General features: G+C 33.5%; 1 protein-coding gene across 1 annotated transcript in view; it reads left to right on the top strand.

Annotated features, from left to right (window-relative positions):
• Window positions 1–27,134, top strand: part of CSMD1 (CUB and Sushi multiple domains 1) — a 1,056,389-nt gene that overhangs the window by 752,474 nt on the left and 276,781 nt on the right. The gene's annotated exons all lie outside the window — the stretch shown is intronic.

Genomic DNA, 27,134 nt, shown 5'->3' on the forward strand with positions numbered 1-27,134 from the left:
TCTTTGAATTTTTTGTTTTATATCTAAAACAATCCTCTACTCAAAAAATACACGCCCTCCCCCTCAAAACTGTTTAAATCATTAGTGCCTTTTTGTTTTCCAGTTACCAGAGATAGTCTTTCAAGGCTAAAAAGTGGGGGAAAAAACAAATAAAAAACTCATGTGCAGCTTCACTTTCATCATGGCATTTGTTAACCACCCACTGCCATATATATACTTCATTTGTTGCTGAGAGTTGGGTTGTTGCCTTCAGCTTTTTTCATAGAGAATTTTATTAGCTGCATCAAATGACAACATTCTGGCACTGTGTTAATAAAATCGTAAAACTAAATCTCCCCTTTTTTTCTTACCTTGTTTGTTCTACAAATTATTTGTAATTCCATTGATAAGAACGATTAGGTTTATTTACTATTAAACTGTCATCTTTGTAAACCAAAAATATCAAGGTATGTATGTGGACATTTTTTTCCCATTTTTCCTGGAGTGTCTGCTACTATTGATAGTATATCATACCTGAAAAATGTCCTTGAATTTCTTGCTTATATCCTTTTTTTTTCCCTGAGCATTTTTTTTCATTTTTCAAGTATTCTGCATAAAATATCTTTTTACAGACACTGTGTAGCCTGATGGGGTTGGTAATGAGGCCATAAACCCACATTTACAGCACAAGGAAGCAAGTGCTGCTGAATATTTTATGCTCCTGTAGTTCTTTGTTACCTCACAAAGCACATTCATTTGCATTGCCTTGGAATGTGAGTGTTGGTGCTCTTTCTAAATGCTTCTCACTATTTATCTTCTCTTGTAGATTATTACTTGGGTACATTTTCTACTGGGAAAATGTCAGCTGATAGGTTCTTGGCAAATAATAGGAAAATCTGAGAAATTCACAGATTGCATAGTGAACTGTGTGTCTATAGAAATATAAGAAAAAATATTCTAAAAATATTATTATTTTCTGATAATTTTTATTCTCTCTTTGACTTTGTTTTAGCAATACTATAGATTTGGTGTTGGTATCACAGTAAATAGAAACCTGCAAGTATTTACTTAATAAATTTCTTAGGACTTCATTTAATGAGCTCACTTTGGTGTAATATTAAACAGAGCCTCGTATTTTTAAGAACTATTGTAGAGAGAGCAATAAAAAGGAGGACCAAATTATTAGCAAGATGTGCGAAGTGCAGATTTCAGGAAGATGGTGTTAAAGGTGGAGGATGTATTTCTATTTATTAGAATTTTTACTTAGTCTTGAACTATAACAAGGTTTATAATAAGTTATGACAGAATGAAAAGATATTCAAAGTGTCATGTGGCAAATTCGCCCCACTAGGGCTGACTTGATAGCTGAGATAGCATGGGAAAAGCAAACTGCATGGGTGCCTCCATAATTTAAAGCATTTAAGTGCTCTTTCTAAATTAATTTTACTTCCTTAGGGTTTTTCTATCTTCAAAGTAAACTCCTCAAATGGTATTGTAGCCCATTTAAGATGAAATTTCCTCCTGGCTCTCATTAAGTAAAGAAAAGTTGGAATGTTCAATGCTTAATGTGACATATTGACACTGAACTAATAAATTTTATATTTATATTTCTATTTATATTTCTATTTATATTTCTATTTATATTTATATTTATATTTATATTTATATTTATATTTATATTTATATTTATATTTATATTTATATTTATATTTATATTTATATTTATTTGTGTGTGTTTGAAAGGGTGCTAAAGTCTAATAAAGTAATGGTTTAAAATTTTGGAAATGTGAATTAAGAATTTTGATTGGAGCTTATTAGAAAACACAAAATGACACCAAAGCATGATGCCACTTTAAAGTAAATAGAGTCAAAATCTTCAGTCCTAAAATGGGATCTCATCAAGAATCAAGGCAGGCATTAATGCACCTGCTGTATATTGTGAAAGGATTACCACAGATTAGCAAACTGATTTGTCAGCTACTTGACCCAAGAAAGATGTGGATAGACTTGAAGTATCTTAGAAAAAGCAATGGTTCAGCACTTGGTGGATTTATAAAATAGTTAAGAAGCACCAACATAGCCAAACTCAAGAACTTGGTCCTTCCTATCCTCAGCTTCAGTTGGCTTGAACATTGAGTATTTGAGCATTGATTTGATCTACTGTACAGGTAACAGATTCTTTACACAATCTTTTAAATATAGCTTTCAATTTAGCAGGTAATATCTAAAACCCCTTGGGTTTATGAGCCTTAGGGTCTATATCAGTCAGCCATATGTCTATGTGTTAGCCAATTTTTTAAGATTTCTTAGTTGTTTAATAGTTATTCCTTGCCACAGTATGCAGAACATAAGTTTGACTACCCTTTAAAACATGCCCCTATATGTTTCTAAAAATATCACCCAGAAAGTTAAAAGTGAGAATAAACTTTACTCATCAGATCTTCAATTTAAGATTTACTGTACTAGCAAATAAGTACTTGTTTATCACATCTTTAGCCATTACTCTGCTTCTATGCAGAATTTTTTTTTAAAATAATGCCCTGTTTTTAGCAGGAGTAACCTGTTTAAAGATTTTTTTCTCCTTCCTTATATTTTCCAGAATTGTTATGAGATAGAACTTGTTGAGGGAAAGTACTGAGTTTGATTACTGGTCTCATCGCTGTATCCAAGGGAAGAAAGTCTAAGACATAGCTTGTCAGGTTGGCCAGACCTTTTTCATGCAGCAATCATCTCAACATTTTACTCTTCATTTATTTAATAGGTGTTATCACTGTTTCAGGCTCACTGGAAAGGTAACAAGTGAAGAGCTTGCAGCATAATTCAGGTGTTCTTCTGTAAAGAGACTCAGGGAAGAGTGCTGGCTAGAGGGCAAGGAGCCTGTGCTGTGCTGTCACTGCCTTCCTGATGGATTTGAGCAGTATAAACCAGAGTTCATTAAACGGTGTTTAATCATAATGTCACAGGAAGAATAATAATTTCACAAAGCCAGAGGAGAGTACATTCATAGTCATAAATGCAAATAAAGCAAAAGAAATAATGTCACTGCAGATTTTCTTCCTATTCCTGCTAAGATTTTTGGACTTACTTTTTTTTTGCCAGATAAATATCTATTGCATATTTTTTTTAAGATATTTATACCACAAACTGAATAGTTTGTCCCTCTGTATATTTTTTTTTTTATTTTAGGCTTGCTATTTTATTTTCCTGTTTCTAGGAGAAAGTAGATTTTTTTGCAGAATCACATAATCATTGCATATCTTGAGTCGGAAAGGACCCACAAGGATCATCAAGTCCAACTCCTGCCCCAGCACAGGACAATCCCAAGAGTCATGCCATTCCTGAAAGCATTGCCTGAGAGCTTCTTGAGCTCTGGCAGGCTTGGTGCTGTGACTGCTTCTTTTGTGAGCCTGTTCCAGTGCCCAGCCACCCTCTGGATGAAAAACCTTTCCCTGATATCCAACCTAAACTTCCCCTGACACAACTTCAGGCCATTCCCTTGGGTCCTGTCCCTGGTCACCACAGAGAAGAGATCAGGATCTGCCCCTCCTCTTGCCCTCACAAGGAAGCTGTAACTGCAGTGAGGTCTCCCCTCAGTCTCCTCCAGGCTGAACAGACCAAGTGCCATCAGCTGCTCCTCGTATGGCTTTTCTCCTTTAGGCCCTTCACCATCTTTGCAGCCCTTATTTGGCCTCACTCTAATAGCTTTCTAATTTTTTTTGCATTGTGGTGTCCAAAACTGCCCCAGCACTCAAGGTGAGACCACCTCTCAGTGCAGATCAGAGTATTCAAGGTGAGGTCTCATCAGTGTAGAGCAGAATAATTGGGCAGCAGAATCTCCTCTTTCAAATTTTTAAATGTGATGATGCTGTGTGGATTTTATACATTAGATGTGGTCTGAGTCCTAATAAACTGGTTTTATTGCAGAAGTTGTGCCTTCACATAGATAAGGAGGAGCTTAGTCCAGTTCTCTGTGGAAAAAAAGAAGAGATTATTGATCAGACTCTTGAAAATAAAGTAAAAATAAATTTAAAAAATTTAATAAGCATCAGTAAGAAATCTTAGTGTGATTCTATACTAACTGTGTTTCTTGTTTTCTGCCTGCTTATTATTTGAAGAGAAAACTGGTTGTTTTATTTATGATATTTGGTTAAGTGAAAAATAGTGCTATTTGCTGTATAGCTGAATTTCAGTAAATTCAGAAGTAAAACCAAATCTGTGTTTAAAAATATTCTAACACTTGCTGGCATTTTTTTTTCCAATGTTGCATGAATTTCAAAGAGAGGTCTACTGTTTCCACTTGAGCGTGTACTGGTATTTACTGTTAGTTTTGTACATAAATAGAATTTGGCAAGTCTAATCACTCAAGGAATTGTGGAATTTTTTAGGTTGGAAAATACCTTTAAGATCCTTGAGTCCAACTGTTAACCCAGCACTGCCAAGCCTACCCCTAAACTGTGTCTCTAAGCAACACATCTACACATCCTTAAATGCTTCCAGGAATGCTAATTCAGCCATGTCTCTGGACAGCCTGGTCAAATGCTTGACTACCCTTTCAGTGAAGAAATTTTACCTAATATTCAATCTAAATCTCACCTGGCACAACTTGAGGCCTTTTCTTCTTGTACTGTTGCTTGTTACCTGGAGGATCAACCTGTACCTGGCCACAACTTCCTTTTAAGCAGTTGTAGAGAGTGATAGGGTCTCCTTTGAGCTTCATTTCATCCAGACAGAACAACTCCAGCTCCCTCAGCCATGCCTCATTAGACATTGATGCATTTAATGACAAATAATAACCTTTGTGCATGACAAAATTTCCTAAAATTTACTACTGGTTTCTTTTATTGAAAAGCTATATGTAATGGTGAAATCAAAAATGCTGTATTTAACTTCACATCTGATTAAATTATCATCTAAAAAAAAAATCTGATTTTCTTGAGCTAAAATATTTCCAATGATAAATCTCAATTTGTTAAATTTCACAGATGAATTACCTCTCATTTAGTAACTAGAGCCTATTTTCTTTCACTTTCTTTCCATTTAATGGACTCTATTGATTTAAAGGATATCAAAGTCTATTTTTTTAAAACATTTTTTAGTGGATTTTATTAATTGTAATTGTACCGTGTAGCCTAAAACTCATGTATTTCCCAGCTTTTTTTTATTAGTCTCTGAGTGCTCATGTTCACAGACTTTAATCAGTCTTTAAATCACAAACAATATACTGATTTGGTTCTTTAGAGATGTGGGGCATCCTCTTCTTGATTAAAATTGTTTAAGGGGTTAATGTATATACATGGAGCTATTCTCATTATTGTGCTCTCAAAGGCCTTCTCTTTGCACCTTTCATCATGTCTCAGGGCTATATAGTAACACCTCTGTTATATTACAGGAAGCAGACATTAAGATCTGTGTAGTAATTCCACTGATGCACGTGGGAGAGAACCACTGGACAAGTTCCTACCTTAGAAAGGGGGCATGGTGAAGAAGCTTCTTTTTGGGGATATGGGAAGGCATTTTATTTCTTTCAATTGTCTTGCTTAGAAAAGGGAAAATAGAGCCTAAAGCATTGCTGGCAGTTTACTGCATAAAATTTAAAATCACCATGGTGGTCAGCATGCCTTTTGAAATTTTCATGCCTTTCAGGAAAAGGAAGCACCTGTTACAATGATCATCCCTTTCCTTTTAAGAGTACAAGTAAGAACACAGATTTTCAGCATAGTTTTCCTCTTCATCCCCATCAGTGGTAACTTTCCTCATTACAACAAAAGGAAATATTTTTAACCCAGTGCAGAGTTTAGTAATTTAAATAAGTTATCCCTGGAACATAATTTACTTACTGGTATTTCTGAAATATGTAAAAGCAAAGACCTGTGCACTGAGGTAAAGTATTCAGGATTGAAGTGAGGCATAAACAGAGGCTTCACTGCAAGAATGAGATGTAGGTCCCTCTAGTTGCTATGAAAGTTTAAAATGGAGACCAGCTCATTAGAGAAACTCACCTTTCTGCCTGAGAAGGAAAACATCTTAGGAGGAGTTTATTCATCAGTAAGCAGTTCTCATTTTAAATTTGGTGTTGAAATGGGTGGAAGACAATGACAGATCATGTAAAAGGTGAAGTTTGAAGCTGTGGAAATAAGAAATTAATCTTTTTTTCTGGACTCCAAGTCTGATTCGTCTCCTATGGCTGTTCTGTTTTGCAAAGCACAAGACCTCTCCTTTCATGGAGTTCACAGACTGTCATGGAGGGTTTTGTTCATGCAGACTTTTGCATCTCTGCAGATGTCATTCTTCTAAGCAATGTTCTCCATAGTTTTTTATTAGCATAAATACCTAGCAACAAGTACAAGTGTAGATAAAAAAATCTAATTTATTTATTCAATCAAAATCCAGAAGTTTCTAGAAGGAAAATCTAGGTATTTTAAGTAAAGATGAAAAACACATTATCTGTTTAACAGCTTTCTTCACTTCACAGGTACATTTTCTTGCAGAAACTTGCATTTCACAGGTACAGTTTCTTGCAGAAACTTGCATCTGCAGAGCATGAGCAGAATCTCAGCAGGAGGAAAAATGAAAGGAAGATAGGAGAAGAATAGGAGAAGACCCAAGTAGGGCCTCTAGTTGTCCTAAGAGAATAAATTAGGCTTTGTTTACATCAGCATTAGTACAGTGCACCACAAGCAGCTTCATACTGCAAAACAACTAGTGCTAAGGGCATGTGTATATTTCAGAGTTTTTACTGTGGACTGTTTCTGTAGGCTGAATGCCTGTTACTGGCTGGAGAGCACCTTCCATCTTTTATGCAAAAAGAGATGAACCTATCTGCTTTTAGACTGCTCTGTGATACAAATCAAAGCACAGTCAGAGCAGATGACTCCAGATTGTTTCTGAAGTGCACCCTTGATCAAAGCCTTGATGTGAATGTATTTTTAATCTCCTGGTACAACCATCATAACACACAGAAAAGCCTGACATTTGCAGACACATTTTACATGCAGGATTTGATTAGGTCAATGGACAAACAAATGAAGACTCAGAAATGTCCTTTTAAAATTTTATATATCTTCATGAAATTCAAATACAAATCCCACACAACAAAGTAATTTCAAAAGGAGTTTCAGGACATTGCCTATAATGAATGTATTCTTGCTACCCCCTAGTTGTTTGTTGATACATTTAGTTGTTTTTTTCCAAGGCAAAAAAGGCACCCTTGTAGAGTAGGCACACTGGCAGAGTATATGTGTCATGTTTTAATTCAGACTTTCACACAATTAACATAATAATTCTTAGCATTGTTCTATGTTATCAGACTGTTAACAGCCTTCTGAATGATCACTGTTTTTAATTGTGGCTTTTGAAATAGTCTATGTCGACAGTGCTTACATTGTCCTTCAGAAAAAGATATTGCATTGCACATATTACATATGTACAAATCTATGAAGGAAACTAGATGCTTACAGATTATTTTTTTCTACATTAGTCAGTTATTAATTCTGTCTCATTAGAAGCCTTTCTGCTTTGATGTTATCTAAAGGGAAAATACATGTTCATTTTTTCATCAAATAACTATAATCACAGAAAACTACACAGTAATTCCTGAATATCTGTCCTTAAGCAGATATCTCACTGCCAGTCTGATGAATAACTCTTTTAGCTATACTTAAAACAGTGAGAGATCAATTATCTGAAGCATCTTTAGACACAAATGGGTAAAGATCTACATTTGGGTGTTTTAGAGCACATTTCAATTACTGCACCATAAGTAATCCTTTCTGGCCTCCAGCTTCTGCATCAGTAAATTGTGGACCTCTCAATTTCTGTATCTCCAGGCAATGTGAGGATTTTACCTTACACTTTCAAATTACAGGAGCCAATATTTAGATTTGTACTGAATCTAACCCGAGTACTATTTTTTGCAACAAATTTCTATTTACTTTAATTTTTTTTCTTCTAGAAATGAGATTTTAAAATCGTTTTACAGTGTGTGTTTGAGCACATCTCATTTCTGTTCAAGTAAGAGACTATGTTTTCAGCATAACTACTTTCAATCCTTTTTTTTTTTTTTTTTAATGGGCAAATCAAAATACAGCTCCTGAATTGGGTTTACAATAATGTAGTAAAATAATGAGTGAGGTGGCATTTTTATTACTGTGCTAGTTTTAGGGTAATTTAGTACAATCACTTGAAATATAATAAGATTTATAATTCTAGTTGTACCTACACTGAGTCAGGGAATGAATCAGATTACTTCCAGAGGTCACTTGCAACCTAAATGATTCTCTGATTAACCAAAGGGATTTCAACATTGGGAATATTTTATATGTTCATACATGCATTTCTCAGGTACAAGACATTCACTTCCATTACAACTGACATAAGAATGATCAAACATGTTTGTGGTATTTCAAGTATAACAGAATGCTTATAGACAATTTTAAAGAAATTGCAGCTTTTCATTCAAGCCCTGTATAATGCTAATTAAAATTCCTGAAGGTATGTGATTATATGAGCAGGAGTTTGAAAAAGAAGAGCCAGAAAAAAGGATTTTTTTTCAAGTTTTAATGAAGTTTTACAATGAAATAATGGCATTATGCAAGAATTGTAATTCTTACTTGTAAATATCTCACTAAGATGAGTTTATCACTAGTATTTGGACTTAATTGTGTCAAGTCTTTTTCTTGTTCAAACCATTAAGAAATGAGTACTTAAAAATCAAGAATATCTTAAAGATACTAAATGAATATTTTAAAATATTTTAATTATAATTGATTGTGTAATATTTATTATTCATTATAATTATATAATAACTATCATTATTATTAATATTTTAAAAATTATTTTTTTCAATTAAATAATTTTAGTAATTCAAATTACCTAATATTCCCAAACCCAAATAAGAATAATGTCAATTTCTTTTAAAAATTATATGCTTTAATAGACATGAGTAATATTAAGAGATATGGCTTGCATACTTAAATATTGTCTTCAATTTTCATTTTAAGTTCATTATTAGACAGCTTCATCATATGGGGATCAAAGATTTGTGTGGTGGTTTTGACCCTTCTTCTGTTGCTCCAACATATCATTTCACCATGAATAACTAAGTGACAGTTTGAAACTTAATTAATTCACTTCACCTTCAAGAAATACCCTACCTTCCTCTTGTTCCTAAATAAGATACACACAAAGTTTCAAATATTGAAGCTATAGTCACAGCTGTCACCCATTAGGACAGTGATAGACTACTGCTACTGCTGCTACTACTGAGTATTATTTTCTTTATTGAGCTTTGTACATGTTAAGGTCTAAAAACTTTTGCAATGATACTGATCATTCTTTTATTTTTTCCCCCCACTTCTCTGCATCCATTAGAATTCAGAGAACCTGTAGTTGGTTTCACAAATTAGTGCTCTAAATTCAAAATCCTGATGAAATCTTCATTGGAGCTGTAAACTGATCCTCATGTCTCCACTTGAAGCAGAAAATAGATCAGTCTGTATTGGCCTTGTAATTTACAGAAATCTTCTACTGGTAGTTATTGGCTGGTGGGTTTGAACCAGACTCAATGAAACAGACAGAACATCAAATGTTTTGGTTGTAGCACTTCGGAATAGTCTTTTATAATAATGATGGACAGTTTGTAGTAATAGAAACAAAATTGAAAAATGCTTGCACTATGATTTTCTAAATAGAGCACAATATATTGGAAAATTAAGAAATATTTTATGCTGTCATTTCACACATTTACTTTGTCTGTGATATATGTTTATGTGAAGTTAAATGAAACACCTCCTATATCAGCATAAGAAAGACAAAATTGGTCTTATTACAGCTGTCAGATTGTCTCCAGATTCAAATATATTGTCATATAAAGTAATATGCAAAACACCTAAAGAATTAATATGCCAGTAAAGATTTTAATGAAATCATTAGAATATATCTTACTCTCTAAACCTATCTCTAACCTTTTTATGGAGGCACAGTATATCCAGATATAATTCAAGTATTTTTTATTTAGCTAATAAAAATGTCTACCAAATAGACAGTGATAGTGATAAAGAGAGAATAAAATAGTTTGGAAATGACATTATAGATCCATATTTAGAATTAATAACATTAGGGTAGTCTCAAATATATATATTTTTAGTATTGTTATCTAGATTTGTAATTCATAAAGAACCTTGGTTTTTTTTTTCTTTTTAAAAACTGATTAAAGGACAGGAATATGAACAGAATAAATCTTTATTATGTCACATCGGTGTTTTTAAATACTTGTTGAAAAAATTGTTACATGTAAACATTTTCTGTGATAGAAAAGCAAATGTTGAACTTTGAATTGGCATCAGACATATTTTATTTCATCTCCCTCAGTCTTAATGGCAGTTTATGTCTCAAGAACAGGGAAATGAGAGCTGTGCAATAAGGCCATCTTATAGCAGGATTTAGTTCTTCCTTTACCCACAAACTAACTCTTGGTTAAGGCAAATGATAGTGGAAACCAAACAGAAAGAGAAGGAGTTGTGGAACAAAAAAAAAAAAAAACAACTTGACATTAACAATTTTCTATATTTCTACTCTATATTTTTTACTAGTGTCTCTTTAATGACTATCAGTGTGTAAACAGTTATTTGCTCCTACCAGTAAGATACACATTGTTATAAGTTCTTTATTCTTTGTTTATTTGTATTTTAGAGAGTTACAAAGGGTACATATTAGAGCATGTGTTCTGTTCTGTTCTGTTCTGTTCTTTCAGAGGTAAACTTGACTTCTTTTAGTTTTTAGACTGACCAGCTTTGAATTTGTGTACAAACCCCTAATTTTGCCAAAGACTTCATATTAAAATCTTAGCATTTCACCTTTCTTATGAGGCATATTGTACTTTGCCATTAAGGCAGCTTGTAGAAGTTTTGCAGAGAACAACTGAAATGTAAAAATAAAAAAGAATAACCAACCAACAAACCCTCAAAACTGCTTTGTGCTCAGTTTGAACACATATCTAGTAGCCAAACTATTCAAGGAGTGAAGACAACAAGAGTCCTTCCAAAATAAATTTTACAGATGTATCATTTTAGTCCAAAAGCATTGTATTGTTGACATTACAGCCATGCTATTTTGTCATATTCAGAAACTCAAGCTGAGTACTTACATGATTCATACTTTTCCTTCACTTGAATTTCTGAAAACTAAATAATCTCTACTATAAATATTTTTTAAAAGGAAATGGTTTCTATTTGGTAGATATTTTCCTTGAAGATTCAGGTCAAATTGACACAGCTTTGCAGTTGAGGTCTCATAAATGTTGATTAAAGAGAAAAAATGTCTCCCCATCTGTTGCAGACAGATGTATGCTCTTTCAAGGTGTCTGACTTTTTCAGAGAGGTGACTGGTGATTTGTGTTCAGCTAGTGCTCTATTATGACATCCATATCCTCTTCTAGAGAGCTGTTACCTGAATAGCTGTCACTCATTCTGTAGCTGAGCGGTACATTACACTTTTCAAAATGTAATGTCCTACTTAATGACACATTTATTTTTCTTTTCTTTTTCTTATTTTATTTTTCATTGTAAGGCAATCTCTCCAATTTTCAAGATGACTTTGCTTTCTAAATCTCTCTCTAGAGAGTACCTCTCTGTACTCACATTTCTTCTCAGTGCAGAAACTTGACAATTTTCATATAGTTTAAAAAATGTTGAAATCTCTATGTGTCTTTAAAATCTGAAGCTAAAAATGCTAACTCCAAATAGAATTTAAAAATCCCACTAACATTAATGAAATGTTTTTTTCCCTAAAAAATAAGCAGTTAAGTAATGAGTTATTAGATATCTGACTCATCAAGAAGTTGGACCACTTCAGATGTGATATCTATTGTGACTGAAAGCAAAGGGTTCACTGTGTCCAGCTAGACCTAAAACACAAAGAGAAAGTAAGGATGTATTATTAATTTAAACTTTTTAGTTACTATCTTCTTAACCAAATTGCATTTCACATCTAGCTGTGTCAGTACTACTGCTTACTGTATTGGCATTGCTAGTTTACTTATGGTAATGCCAATAATTTTGTTTCATGAGCAATGTAGAGGTGGAAGGGGCAGAAAAGAGAAAAATTAAGATAAGTGAAGATAAAAGAGATTAGCCACAAGAAGTCTTCTACAAATATAATTTTTTTTATACATGGTACAAGTATATTTTAAATGTCTAAAGTCTTTACAAATTAGAAATAATTAGACTATTTAAAATAATCATTATGAAAATAAGTAAAGGGCAAGCAGTGATAAACCTTTTGATAAGTCACAAGAAAACATATTCAAATGAAATATAAAGAGACTAAGTAAAACTTCACTTTGGGCTTTGGTTTTAATAAAGTAAATTCTTTGTTGGTTTGTATTTACAACATCTGGAAAAACTGGAGCAGAAGTGTATTAGGATAAATCAGGTATACTGATGGATGGCATTAGCTAATATTTGATCAGGAATTTTATTATCCGCTTATCAAAAATGCCAAATTTGCCAAATGGTATAGATTTATAATACAGGCAGGTCTGGCAGTTTTTATTATAAAACATTAAGTCACAATTTAAACCAAAATATAAATTTATATTTTTCCTCCGTTTATTTGTTTCAAATTTTCATGCATTTAGTTATCCAAATAATAGGTTATACAGATGGATCAAAGACCATGACTATGGAATGAGTTGATACATCTGTGTTATTTATGAAAATAAAAGAATATTATAAGTAGTGCAAACTGATAATGGGGAAATTAATATTTTCTGATAGTAAGTTTATAGAAAAAAAATCAAAAAATTTTGGTTCTGAAAATTGGTTTCTGTTTCCCAAGGCATAGCTGTTTCAGGTATGCCATAGCTAGCCAAAATGACTCTGATTAAAAGTCCTATTATTTTCAAAATTCAATAGATCATGTTGTGATAGTTATGCTTATGCAATTCTACTGCTTTATGTACATTTAAGCTATATAATTATAAAGAACAAGAACATATTGACATCTCATTTGGATTAAGCTTTTTAAAAGGTACACCAAACTCTATGTTAGTTAAGACACAGGAAAAACAGTTTTGTGGCTAAATGACAGATTTTGTACACATAGGAAAAGCTATTATGTTTTGTGATACTAGTTAGTTACATTCTGAAGTTCAGAATTGCTATCTGCCAAGTGTATCTGAAAATCTGTAGCATGTAATATTACACTTTCAGTGTCCATGTCTTAGGTGAGCACTGAGACAGTTTGCCCAAAGTAACAGATATTTCAGTGGGAGTGAGCAGCTGTGCTTTTCAAGGGTTTAACATTCATACATGAAATCCAATTACACGTCCACAATGGCTTGGGTTCATGCCTGCTTTACATCCTTTCATCTACAGTTACATGTTTTACCAGGCCTGTAATCATCTGTGACTTGAGTGACTGTCATGCATTTAACCATGTTTCTACTTCAGTGCATCTGAGTGTCAATCTCTTCCAAGATGCAGATGATCTGTATTTTGCATCGATGTCTCCTGAGCAGAGCAGGAAACTGTCATTCCTCTTGCTGCACACTAATATGTCAAATATCAGTCATAAAAAACTGTGAGATGTTTAAATAATTGGAAGAAGGCGTGTGGGAAATCCAATGCTGTAATCAAATTTCCTTTTATCATCTCATTAAATTCTGAAAGAAAAATTTGCAGAATCTATGGAATCAATCTCACACAGATGCAATTTCTTTCTAGTTTTGTTACATATTTTGTTACAATATTATTGTTTAAATTGTCCAAATTATTTCAGCAAATGGGGAGGAGAAAAGAAAAACTTAATCATTGAAATTTTGCATAATGTCACACACCATGGCACAAAACTTGGGTGCTATATGATTGCATGACTTGGAATTTCTCAGATGACTGTGACTGATTTATTTATTTGTTTGAATTTTTGAGTATGTTGGGGTACATTAGGTTCATAGTTGTGTTCTTAATTTGGTTTTGTAAAGTTCTCTAATTTCATGTAACTGAAATAATAATAAAAGTCTTTGTACTATAAATATAAAACATTTTGTGACAAGGAAATAAATAGGTGAAAGATTATTGGTAATTGCGAGCATGTGAACAAAACATCAGATGATCTAAACATCTTTTGGCTTGTCCTTAATCACTGTATTTCATAGAACATTTCAACTATTTTTATAGAAAGAAGTTTTATATGGTGGAGATAACCCTTTGCTTCATATAAAACATATTAAAGCAATTTCGTTTACTTTGTACTTAAAATACATATTTAATGAGGATAGAAAACATAGTTATATAAAATCCAAATTAATTTTACAATTCTAATTTTCAAAATTGTACTCATTAAGATTGTTTCACTCTGAAACAACTTGTGCAACCTGATGTAATGTTAAACAAGTATCTTCTTCCTGAAATTATTTCAGAGGGTCTCCACTTTCATATTTTTCTTTAAAGATGCATGGAAAATTGTGCCTGGAGTCTTAAGTACAGTTCTTTTATTAATTTCCATTCATGGCAGAATTGGAAAGTTCACATCATAAATCTTTTATTATTCCTTTAGTCTTTTAAGAGTGTCCATCCCTTAGGAGGGGAAATGGAGAGGGAGATGTGAGCTCTTGTCCCTGGAATTCAAGGAATGGTTCAAAGCTGTGCCAGGGGAGGTTTAGACTTGACATCAGGAAGCATTTCTTTTCCATACAGGGTGGTCAAACAGTAGAACAGGATTCCCAGAGTGGTTCTAGAGTATGCCCCAAGCTCCTGTCAGTGTTTAAGAGGGTTTGAAAAATGCCTTTAATAATAAAAATTAAATTTAGGTCAGCCCTGAAGTGGTCAGGCTTTCTATTCTATTCTATTCTATTCTATTCTATCTATTCTATTCTATTCTATTCTATTCTATTCTATTCTATTCTATTCTATTCTATTCTATTCTATTCTATTCTATTCTATTCTATCCTGCCTTTATTATTCTACCTTTATCTATTCTATTCTATCCTATTCTATCCTGTCCTACTCCTATCCAAGCCCAGCCTAGCCTATGCCTGATAACAAAGTCCATATTGCATGCATTGCTAAAGGTTCTTGTCTTAAGATAAAAAAGGTCACCAATATGTTATTAAGCATAGAAGATGTCAAAGAACATTTATTCCACTTTAAAATTTATTGTATCTTGCTAAAATTACATTTTTAATTTTCATTTCAGGTTTTAAAGACTTAATACCATTTCTTGGTCAAATATTAAAAAGTAGTTTTAGCCTTTAGGGATATTTTGTGATTCGCTTTTGTTCTAAAGTGCTAGGACACAATTTTATATGTATTCTCAAGCTGTTTGATACAATGCTGTTAATGTTGCTCAAGATAGATAAGTTTTTTTGGGGAATAAACCTGGACATGATTTATCAAAATGCTTCCCTCAGCCTCCAAAACTGCATTGTAAAGTCTCATTCTTTATATCTTTGAGATAAAATTATATAATGCCAGTGTTAGGATTTATTCTAAATATAAAAAATGCATGCAGTGCTTATATGTTGTTATAGAGAAAAAAGAAGAAATTGCAGGAACATCAGAACAGTGTATTTTTAACTAACTAAATGAGGAAAAAAGGAATATATAACTCCTCCTAAGGCTTTTTGGTTTGTATATGTCATTGACATGCAAGTCAAATTTTAACTGTTCTTGTATCTTAAAAGCTACTTTGTTTGGTCACTGGCCCAGCTTGTCTCAAGTATGGTTTACATTGCATTTAATTTTCTACACAATATATCTTTATGTTTCTATGTCAGTAAGAATTTCAACGAGCAAGTAACTGAGCACACATCTTTGGAAAAGCACCCTAATATTTAAAATTGGTCCAAAAGTCTTCAAAATCTATCTTTAAAGATATTTTTCCTTTTTTCCCCCCACTATTTTATTGATAGCTATGAGGTTATTAGTTTGCTATTGAGTGGTTTTTTTTTTCTGGCTAAATTATTTATATGCTTTACACTGATTTAAAAGTAAGTCATATCATACAGCAGCAGAAAAAATTGCACGTATCCTTAACTACTATTCTCTTTACATTTTAATGGTGTTTTTACATAATCTCCTCATTGAATATTCATCACAGATGATGTCTTAGCAAACTGACAGAAACTGTTCTGTTTACCCATTTATAATTTGAATTAGAGCCAAATAATGTCTTCCACCCAAATGTGTTCTTACAGGGCACTATGAGCTGCATATTTAAGCAGACTGCTGTATGGGTTTGTTACTAATGACCAGAGATCATCTTCACTGATTCTGGTATATTTTTTATGAGGTCAAGAACAATGCAGGTCAAGAACAGCTCTACTCAAGTGATTATAAATGCAAAGACTCGATAAATCAAGGTAGACTCTAAAGGTATCAGCCTGTAATCATTAAAGTCAATCATATTTACCACTTCCTCTTAATACATATGAACCTCATGGCACAGGATGAAAATAAATATATTCATTATCACTGAGATGCAAAGGACATTTTTAAGATAAGTATGGGATTTGAGAAAGTACATTGAGGTGTCGGAGATTGGCTTTTAAAGCCAAGACAGGTAGGCTTTTATTACCAAAAAGATTAAATATGTAATTAGGCTTTATGTTGTGCTTTTTATTTTTGGAAATTTAAACCATGAGAAGCATTGCTGAACAATGTTCAAAATGTATGTGCTGTCATCGCTATCATTATTTTTATGGCTTTTGGGGGAAAGAGTTTTGTTTTCTCACCATGATTTCTAAGAGAAGATAAATATTAACTGTTGATGAATGTAAATATCTTCATAAGTCATTTTATTAGAAGTAATTTTAATGTTTCAATTCTCCTATATAGTTGTGGTGGGTTAATCTTGTCTGGCTGCCAGCTGCCCACCAAGCTGCTTTCTTGCTCCTCCTCCTCATCAGGTCAGGGGGAGACAATAAGTTGAAAAAGCTCATGGGTCAAGGTAAGGACAGGGAGATTGCACACCAATTAGGCAAATTAAATTCAACTTTGGCAAGATTAATTTACACACATTTAAAAATAGTGTAGAGTGGTGAGAAACAAAAAAAACTTCTCAAGTCAGACTCTTCTGCATCCTTCTTACTGAATGATGAAAAGGTGTGGGGAATATGGGCTGCAGTCAATTCATTAACAGCTCTTCTCTGCCACTCCTTCTTCACACTTGTACCCTTCTCTGTTGCATTGTCCTTCTCTTGGGATAGCAGTCATTCATAAACAGCTTGAATGTGGGTCCTTCCTACATGCTGCAGTTTATGGCTCCTTTCCTTTTTGTTTTTTCTTGTAAAAATGTAATTGTAAATCACAAAGTTTGTGTCACATGCTAAGATTCTTATTACTTCCTAGACAGCAGGTTGAATTGAATTTTAGTTTATGAAAACACGAGTAATAATAATACAGGGAATTATTCAGAAAAAAATTTTGTTTTTATTTCAAATGTACACTTGGGCCAACAAGGCATGTTGTTGTATATTTTAAAAATAGAGTAGGAAGAAAAGCTCTAAAAAAAAATCCAACTTTCAAAGTCAGTTTAAGTAATCTGTTAATATTAACGCCAAAATTTCATATTCATAAATGCTTGCTATTCCTAATGTAAGCACAGGGAAAAGATATTTGCATGTTTTTATTCAGAATGAAGTTAACCTCAAGGTATTTAAACTTTGTAGTGTATAACACTATCTAAAAACTGTCCAGATTTATGTAAAACCTTGGTGTCCTAACAATTCAATATCCATGTAATATTACTGAGATTTTATAACAGGGATATGCATTCATTCATAGTACCCTCATTCTCATCATTCATATAAATATTTTGTATTTATACATGTATGAATAAGCAGTTTATATGTTCTAGCATTATAATTAAGAGTTTTTCTCTATGAAGCATGTGTTTTCTTATTACACCAAACACTTCAGTGCACCAAGATAGATTTGTTTGTCTATCCTCAAGTATCTGTTACGGTATGAGATGCTCAGGTATTCAAGATGTTACCAGCAAGGCTGATGTGTATGACACAGGAAAATCCATGTCCCTCTAGAAAGGCAGTTAGACAAGATGCAAAGACATCTTATATGGCAAAAAATATCTGGGTGTGGACACCTGAAAGAAAGAAACGCTATATGCTGACACACTGCTTAGTTTTCCTCTTAAAATTTCATAAAATCAACCTTCCATTAGCACAGTAAAGATACCTGCTTTATCAGAGTTTCTAACTTGGCTCAGTATGGCCCAGACCGTTCCAGTCCCTATTTTAAATAGCATTAAACAATAGTTGTATACATTTCTAGTGAATTAATTTACCTGTCACGTTGTATTTTTCTGAGGCATTTCTTTCTATAAACATTTTGGCATCTCCTGGAGGTTTTCCAGTGTTCAATTCAATTGCCTTTTTGCACCATACAGTGTGATGGCAAGATATGTCACCCTTCTAAATGAAATAGTTTGTGCTTTTGGAACTATAATGCCACAATAACAAGAAGCCAACAAGTTCAATTACTCTACTTCTCAAAGAAACAAGTGTTTATGGACCTTTCTTCTACTATTGGCAGATGGTTAGTACTGCAGGAAATTATCCTTAAAAGAGGTTTCATAGTGTTAGAATGCATGAAATAAAAGACTTATCCTACATGTTCAACCAAAAATAATGTTTGACGTAGAATTACTCAGTATGTATGGATTTCCCACAGTTTTGTTTTTTTTTTTAAGGTCACAAATGCAAATCTGCTTTGTTATTTTGTTACTTTTATGTCCTGGACATTCCACTGACCCATATGTCATTATAAAGGAATTTGAATTACCTCAGTGAATATTGTACAATGATATTTGAGTTGGGACACATAGAATTCATTATATTTTAAGTTTTCTGAAATTTGAATATTTGCCATATATGGTTCATGTTTCACATGAAGTTTAAGTAACAAGAATTAAAACGTTTTCTGAGGTTTTAAGGAATTTTGAGGAATTATGCTGTTAAAAATGTAATTTTCAAGGAGTTGACATTAATTGCTTTAAGGACTACACAATAATAGTGGGGCTGAGATTTAACACTTTGGATTCCCACATAGGGTTCTGTCTAGAGAATAGTTTGTGTATAGATGGATATGCACCCCTGATACTTAAACACTTCTTCATGTAGACCTTTATTTCATGTGCTCTATAAGATTCATATGCACTTTGAATTAATTAATAAAATTAACCTACTCTTTAAAGACTTTAGGAAGAAAGACAGCAGTCAAATGGGGTAACCCAAGTATTTTTCTCCTGCTTAAATTTTTAGGGCAAAATAAATTGGTGTGCTCATTTAATAAGTGATATTCTCAGCCTTTATTTAAATCAAAGTTCTTATCTGGCAATTCATGTGATCTTAGTTAATGTGCAATTTGTGTTTAAAAAATGCGAGCTGGAGCTTTTAATTTTCAAATTTAAAGAACAGTATTTTCAGACCTTGTTTTGAACAACAATTCTAAAAGTATTTCTTTAAAATGTTTTGAAAAAGATTTACAATAATAAAATAAGCACAATCGGAATTATTTTTGATATATGGCAAGTAAATAGATGCATATTTTTTAAATTTCATTTCCATTTTTTAGTTTAAAACAAATGACATAGTGTTTCTTTAAAGCTTGTATTTCCATATTTGTTTTCTACTGACAGTTGGAGCAGCAGCAGGCCACAAAAATGAAAGCCATATATCTGGCATTTTTCTTTGGCAGAAAATGAGAAATAGATCATACTACTATATCAGAGAGTTGTCTAAAATTGTCCAAAAGTGATAAATTCCAAACTTTTAGTGTAAACATATGAATAATTATCTCCTCTTGCAATTCTGCTTTTTATTGTTTTAATTTCAGCTTTCAAACCTAAATCAAATTGATTGATAATTCATTAAAAATATGTGTCACTAAAATGTGAAATATTCATTGGACTTAAATTTCAATGCTGTATGCTATTCTGTGTACTTAGAAATGGTAACATATTTGTATACATATCAAACAAACAGAAAAGAGAAGAAGGAAAATGTTTCAATGATTAAGATGGCAAAGTAAAATTCGACATGATGTTTAGGCATTATAGCTGAAGATTAAAATCTAACTTGGCAACAAGCTGCTTCTCTTTCTGAGTAACAGATTGTGGCAGCTCTGTTAACTCTGAAATCATCATTATGGATTTTTTTTTTAATGTCTCCCTCTGCTGAAGAAACAAAACTGTGACTAAAAACATGCTCATTTCCTTACTGTGGATGTATTTAAATTCCTTAAGTAGATGATTAGTTGTAGATCTGTTTTACGTAATTAACAGCTACCACTAAAGATGGCACTTCATAGTATCAAGAATTTTATTATTCTCACTTTTGCAATTATTCTCTATTTTTATAGGTTTATCTTCCTGTCACTGTGCGTCCATCCTTTTTATCCTATACATCAGAAAGTTCTTCCTTATTGGAGTAGTCTAATATTAGTGTCAAAACACTTCATAACTTTTACTACATAAACAAAATGAGCTGATTTTTCTTAAGATTGTTCTTATTGTTTTCTTCCAAAGATCTCAGATTATTTGGCCTCAATAAACTTGCTGAGGAAGGGCTGTGTTGGTTATGACAAGTAGGTTCAAAGTTATCTATGTTATCAATGGCAACCCAAAGAAAAGCTGTGGGGAAAAAGACAATCTATGTTTACTTACCTGAGAAATGCTCCAGACATGGGGCAGTTACCTGATAATAGTCTTTATAAAACAATGTTAGGTTTTTTTGGTACTACTTTAGTAGTATTAGTATTAGTAGTATTAGTATTAGTATTGTGATTTTACTTTTTTCCTCCTTTTTTTAAGACAGCACCAGCCTTTTTGGTTTTACATTATTACTATTATATGATATAATATTACTGTTATTTCCTTCTTATCTTTGTTTAATTTCTACCAAGTATGGTTATTCAGTTTATTTTCAAGTCATTAGTGGAGGCTAAAAGGAGAATAAATTCCTGAGAATGAGGAATATAAATTATAATTTCAATATTAAAAAATAAGCAAATTTCTTTTTATAAGTGCTTTTTAAGTAACTGCAGTTGTTGAATAATGGTAGTACCAAAAGCCTTCAACATTTCTTTAAAACAATGAACAGAACGATCTAAATACTTTCAATAAGTTTGTAGTCATTCAACAAAAACTGGAGGTAATAAAATTTTACAGAACAGGCCCTTGTATTGGCATCAATTTTATTTTGTCTGGTTGGAGCCTATTTCAGCCTGGTAGTTACAAGTTATTAATTTTGCATCTTATTAATTGCAGCTTTATCCATGCCAATTATGAATAATATGCCTGGGATAAATATTTTACCTTTATTTAGGGCTTTGAGGGAAAATTAATAACTTGATTTACAAAGGAATATGAAAAAAAAGTTATGCCATCTTTCACAATAAATCACCCATAGAATTTATGCATTAGAGTACCTAGCTTTATTACTATGTATAGTCAATTTTTTACATTTCCTCTTCCTCTGGATTTTGGCCATAATTACATTGCACTTAAAAATTCAAGAGCTATCACTGTAGGAGGGGTGGACTAGAGAAAGAGTGGAGTTTTGAGAGTTTTCTCAAAAAAGCATTCTTCCATGTGTTCCCTAATACTGGCAACATCTTTTGAAATTGCTTCTATATTATGTTGTTCTTTAAGTAAATAGAGGCTCCAAACCTTAGTTTAAAGCTCTGCTTTCAGAATCTCACTCCATTCTTCTAAAAAGTTATAAAAAAAATTGGGAATCTGAATAGGAAAAAAAATAATTGAATATTTATATTAATTTCGATATCTACATAGCAGCAGGGAGAAGATGCAAAGTAGGAAAATACTGTTACATTTGAAGGAAAATACTGTTCCATTAAGTACTGTTACATTTCTCAATGAAATTAAATGACCTATTACAGTTACAAACAGCTTTTATAAAAAGACTTTATAACTAATTAATTTTCTTTTTATTATTGTAAAATTTCTAATCATGGATGCTCAGGACTGGTTTATTTTCTGATTTTAATATATGATACTATAGTTTTATTCAGGCAATAAATTGTCTCACTGTATTTTCTCATCTTTAAGAGATGTTCCTTCAAGCAGGTCCTGATTTTTTTTTTCTTTTTTTTGTGGGTAGGTTATTTGCTTGTTTTTGTGGTTTAGTTTTTTTTTTTTTTTTCTTGGTTTGGGATTGTTTTTTGTCTTTTTTGTGGGGATTTTTCCTTGTTTTTGTTGGTTTGTTTGTTTTGGGGTTTTGTTTGTTTTTCTTTGTGTTTTTGTTTAGGTTTTTGTTTGGTTTTTTGTTTTTTTAATTTTTGTTGTTGACTTGATCTGCTTGTAAATATAATAGATATCTTATGGGGAGTTTTCATTTCTTCTTGCATCTTAAAAAAAATTTGCTGCTCCTGCTTAATACTTTCTCTTTACTTAATGCATACATTTATAACATATATACCTAATGCATACATTTATAGCATATATACTTAATGCATACATTTACTTAATGCATAAATTTATAACATATATAAGTAGTAGTAAAATAGGTCTTTTTATTAGTGAAAACAACATGCACACTTAGGTGTTTTGGAGATGCAGCACTGCCATGTGCCCTATTGCCTCCTCCAGGCAGAATATCCATACAGGCATTTCCTACAACTCTGGGGCTGTTTTCATCCATTGCTTGCAACAGCAATTTTACCAGCATAAAGTATGGGAGTATCTAGGATAAAGGAAAATGTTTCAAATGAAAAATAATTATGACAAATTCACTTGCAGAACTTTTGTATAGGCACCTCCTTAGGTGTCTCATATTTTTAGGCTTTTTCTTGTTTTCTGTTTTCACAGTCTATTTATCTAATAAGAAGTAATCATTCAGAATTGCTTATAAGGGAATTTGTCTCATACCTTTCAGAAAGCAAATAGGATCATTCTTCTGTAAGAAGAATGTAACTGATCATCCAGAAATAAACATAGTATGTTTGGAAGCAATTTTCATATTTCCAGTTTTTCTAAATGAAAATTAATTATTTTCTTCATTTAATCTGTTCATATTAAGCATATGTAAATGATGATGGCAATATTAGTATTACTGGAATTTTTAATTGTAAACCAAAATTAAATCTGGAGAAGCACCACAGAGCTGCTTTTTTCCTCCCTTGGTATATTAATCAGTATTGTTTAACTACATATACAATATATTGTGGTATATTGTGATATTATTGAATCCTCATTAGTTTTTCCTATGCTGTACTCATACCTATAGCCATACAAAACTGTCTTATATTCTTCAATCTGCCATCTAAGAAATCTTAACAATTCTTCTGACAATTCAAATCTTTATCTGCACATAAATTTTAACCAAATAGATATGGGTAAATATTAGTTTTCCATAGTCATCAAAACTCCCTTATAGTCATTAGAAACAGTAATTCTAAGTGGTAGTTTGCTCCACTCTAAGACAGGTAATATGACTTGTGTCAGTCTCACTTAAGGGCTTGGTAAAATCTTGGAGAAAATTATTCTGGGAATTGTTGAAAAACAACTGAAGGACAACACAGTCAGTGGTTGCAGCCAGCAGTTCTTCATGAGGGGCAAGTCCTGCTTGACATACTTAATTTCCTTTTATGATAGGATAACCCACCTAGTTGATCAAGGAAACCCAGTTGATGTGATCTTTTTGGATTTCAGTAATTTTTTTAATACTATGTCTCACAGGATCCGTCTGGACAAAATGTCCAGAACTAAGCTGCATTAACACATCATGTGGAGGGTGAGCAACTGGCTCATAGTTTGGCCGCAAAGGGTGACAGTGACTGGGGTGACACCAGACTGGGGACCTGTCACTACTGGGGTTCCACTGGGCTCCATCCTCAGCTCAGTTCTCTCACACATTGTCATAAATGACTGGGATGCAGGACGGGAAGGAATACTGAGCAGGCTGCAGTTGATACAAACCTGGGAGGAGCTGTTGACTCCCTCGAAGGCAGGGAGGCCCTGCAAACAATAATTTAGAGTACTGGAGAATCACCAGGCATAGTAAGTTCAACTTTCCATAGGAAGGCCAAGTGCTGGATTGGATGGAGCAATCCTGATTGTATGTGTAGATGAGAAACTGGAATCAGAGCTGTGGAAATGGACCTGGGGGACCCGGTCACAGAATCACAGAATGACGAGGTTGGAAGAGATCTTCAAGATCATCAAGTCCAAACCATGCCCTAAACCACAGCACCAACTGCCATAGCTGGTCTTTTTTTGAATACATCTAGGGATGGTGACTCCACCACCTCCCCAGGAAGGTATTCCAATATTTTGTCACTCTTTCTGTGAAAAAACTTGTGCCTAATATCCAGCCTATATTTCCCCTGACACAGCTTGAGACTGCGTCCTCTGGTTCTGTAAGTTATTGCCTGGAGAAAGAGACCGACCCCCACCTGACTACAGCCACCTTTCAGGGATTTGGAGAGAGTGATAAGGTCACCCCTGAGTCTCCTCTTCTCCAGGCTAAACACCCCCAGCTCCCTCAGTGGTTTCTCACAGGGCTTGTGTTCCAGGCCTCTCACCAGTTTCGTTGCCTCCTCTGGATGTGCTCAAGCGTCTCAACGTACTTCCCAAACTGAGGGGCCAGAACTGGACCCAGCACTCAAGGTGCTGTCTCACCTGTGCTGAATAGAGATGCGATGACCTCCCTGCTCCTGCTGGCCACACTATTCCTGATACAGGCCAATAGCAAGCTGAACATGAGTGAGCAGTGCCCTGACAGCCAGGAGGGCCAATCCTGTCCTGGGGGGCATCAGGCCCAGCATGGCCAGCTGGGCAAGGAAGGGGATTGTCCTGCTCTACTCTGCCTGGGTCAGCCTCACCTCGAGTGCTAGGGGCACTTTTGGATGCTACAATATTAAAAAGGACATTAAACTTTGAGAGAGCATCCAAAGGAGGGCAGGAAATATGGTGAAGGGCCTTGAGGGGAAGCTGTATGGGGAGTGGCTGAGGGGACTTGGTCTGTTCAGCCTGGAGGAGACTGAGGGGAGACCTCACTGCAGTTACAGCTCCTTTTGAAGGGAGGAGGAGGGACATACCCTGATCTTTTCTGTGTGGTCACCAATGACTGGACCTGAGGGAATGGCCTAAAGCTGTGTCAGGAGAGGTTTAAGTTGGATATCAGGAAAAGGTTCTTCACTCAGAGCATGGCTGGGCACTGGAACAAGCTCTGCAGGGAAGTGGTCACAGCACCAAGCCTCAGGCACACAGTGTGACTCTTGGGGCTGTCTCATACAGGGCCAGGAACTGTACTTAGTGATCCTTGCGGGTTCTTTCCAACTCAGGAAATGTTATGACAGAAAATTGCCATCTTCTGTCCACCAACTGTGAAAAGAGCAATGATTAGACTGGTTGTTTATTGTTTACATGTTAAAATTTAGTTTCTATGAGTCAGATTGAAGGAATTCAAGTTAGTCCTCTTAACCCTCAACCATTTGAAGGTCTTTCCAAAAGATTTTATGTGTTAGCATAGAATAACAATTATCATGGAAATGAAGATAACAAGATTTTGTTTAATAGTGTCAAATATATCTTCACAATGTATCTCCCATAAAGAAATGTTTCTTGTCACATTTCCTATATGCTTAGCCAGAAGCTTAAAACTTTCATTTATGGTTTATATCTAATTACATTTTTTTCTGACTTATTTTAGTATTAAAGAGGTGAACATTCATATTTGCTTTAAATTGTTGTGTAAAAGAATTTGTGAATCTAACCAAATGTATAATTTGGAGTCAAACCAAATGTATTATTTAAATAATACATTACCATATATTTTCATGGAATATTCTATTAAGTTTCCTCCTCCATATGAAATAAGAATTGCATTAAAAGTCTTGCAGTTATTTTTCTTCCCAGGAACAACTGTCTTTTTTTGCTTCTACATAATTTTTGCTTCATTTTGGCTTTATTAGTCTTGATTTAATAATGAAATTTCATATGTTAACCACTGATATAATCTAGGAATACTAGAAGGTTCACCAGAAGAAGATGAAAATGTATATTGTTTTATCTGAAGCATATTGCCTGAAAATCATAGGATTATTGTAACAATGGACAACCAAGGCATGAGACTCCACAGCAGGGCTTTAAGAAAGGCAGATCCACCATGATCTCCTTTTAGATGAACCCCCTAGTCCATGAGGGAAAGGCTGTTGACTTTCTCTGCCTGCAGGCTTTTCTTTGGGTTACAAACAAAAGCAACATAGTACAATGTAAATATCACAGAATCTAGCGGCCTAAGTTCCTCTCTACAGTTCATTGTACTAGACTTTTCCAATTCCAACACAGAAATTAGGTGGCCTGACTTTCTTTTTTAATACTGAGAAAGTTTAAACAACTAGCTTAGCTTGGATGATGCTTTTTTCAGGGCTAAAAATTGATTGATATGCATTTGCCTTGATGATCACATAGCAATAAATTTAAGTGGATGGAAAGTGTAGTTTTTCCATGTGTTTCTTCAAAAAAAAGGAGCATGATAAAGGTTGTGCTGAAAGCTCAAATCTGACCCAAATGTTGTTTCTACCCACAAAACAGAAGAAAAATTAACTGCATCTCATGCAATGGCTGATGTTGACTGAGAGCTTATCCAGGAATATCTCCAAAAGTTAATATAAAGACAAAATGAATAATTTCGTGGAAAATCACTGACTGTCTGCACTTTCATTTCAAATTGTTTGCAAAAACCTTTTGTATCAAATTGCAAAGAGGTACAATGTTCTGATATATATGTACATATATATCAGCTGCAACTACTTGCCAATACTGAACTGTAAAACTGCTTGCCTTAGAATTGTTCTTTTACAGAAACTAAGTCCATTTTTGTACTTTATTTTGTCTTAAAAAATTACAGTTTTATAAATATTTTTTCAAAGAATTCTGAGAGATATATTTGTAATTTTCTTGGCAATTCATGACTAGACATTATGTGGAATCACAGTTTAATATTAGTAATTTATGCAAGGAAATTCATGCTTTTAAATTTCAGCGAACCAGCCTCCTCCATATTTTTATGAATTGGTAGTTCATATGTTCTACCTTGTTATTGTATAATCTAACAGATAAGAATGCTTTAATATACTTCCAATGCTAGCTATAAAATATTTATATATATATATATA

The sequence above is a fragment of the Serinus canaria genome, chromosome 3, assembly GCF_022539315.1.
Source record: "Serinus canaria isolate serCan28SL12 chromosome 3, serCan2020, whole genome shotgun sequence".
NCBI lineage: Eukaryota > Metazoa > Chordata > Aves > Passeriformes > Fringillidae > Serinus > Serinus canaria.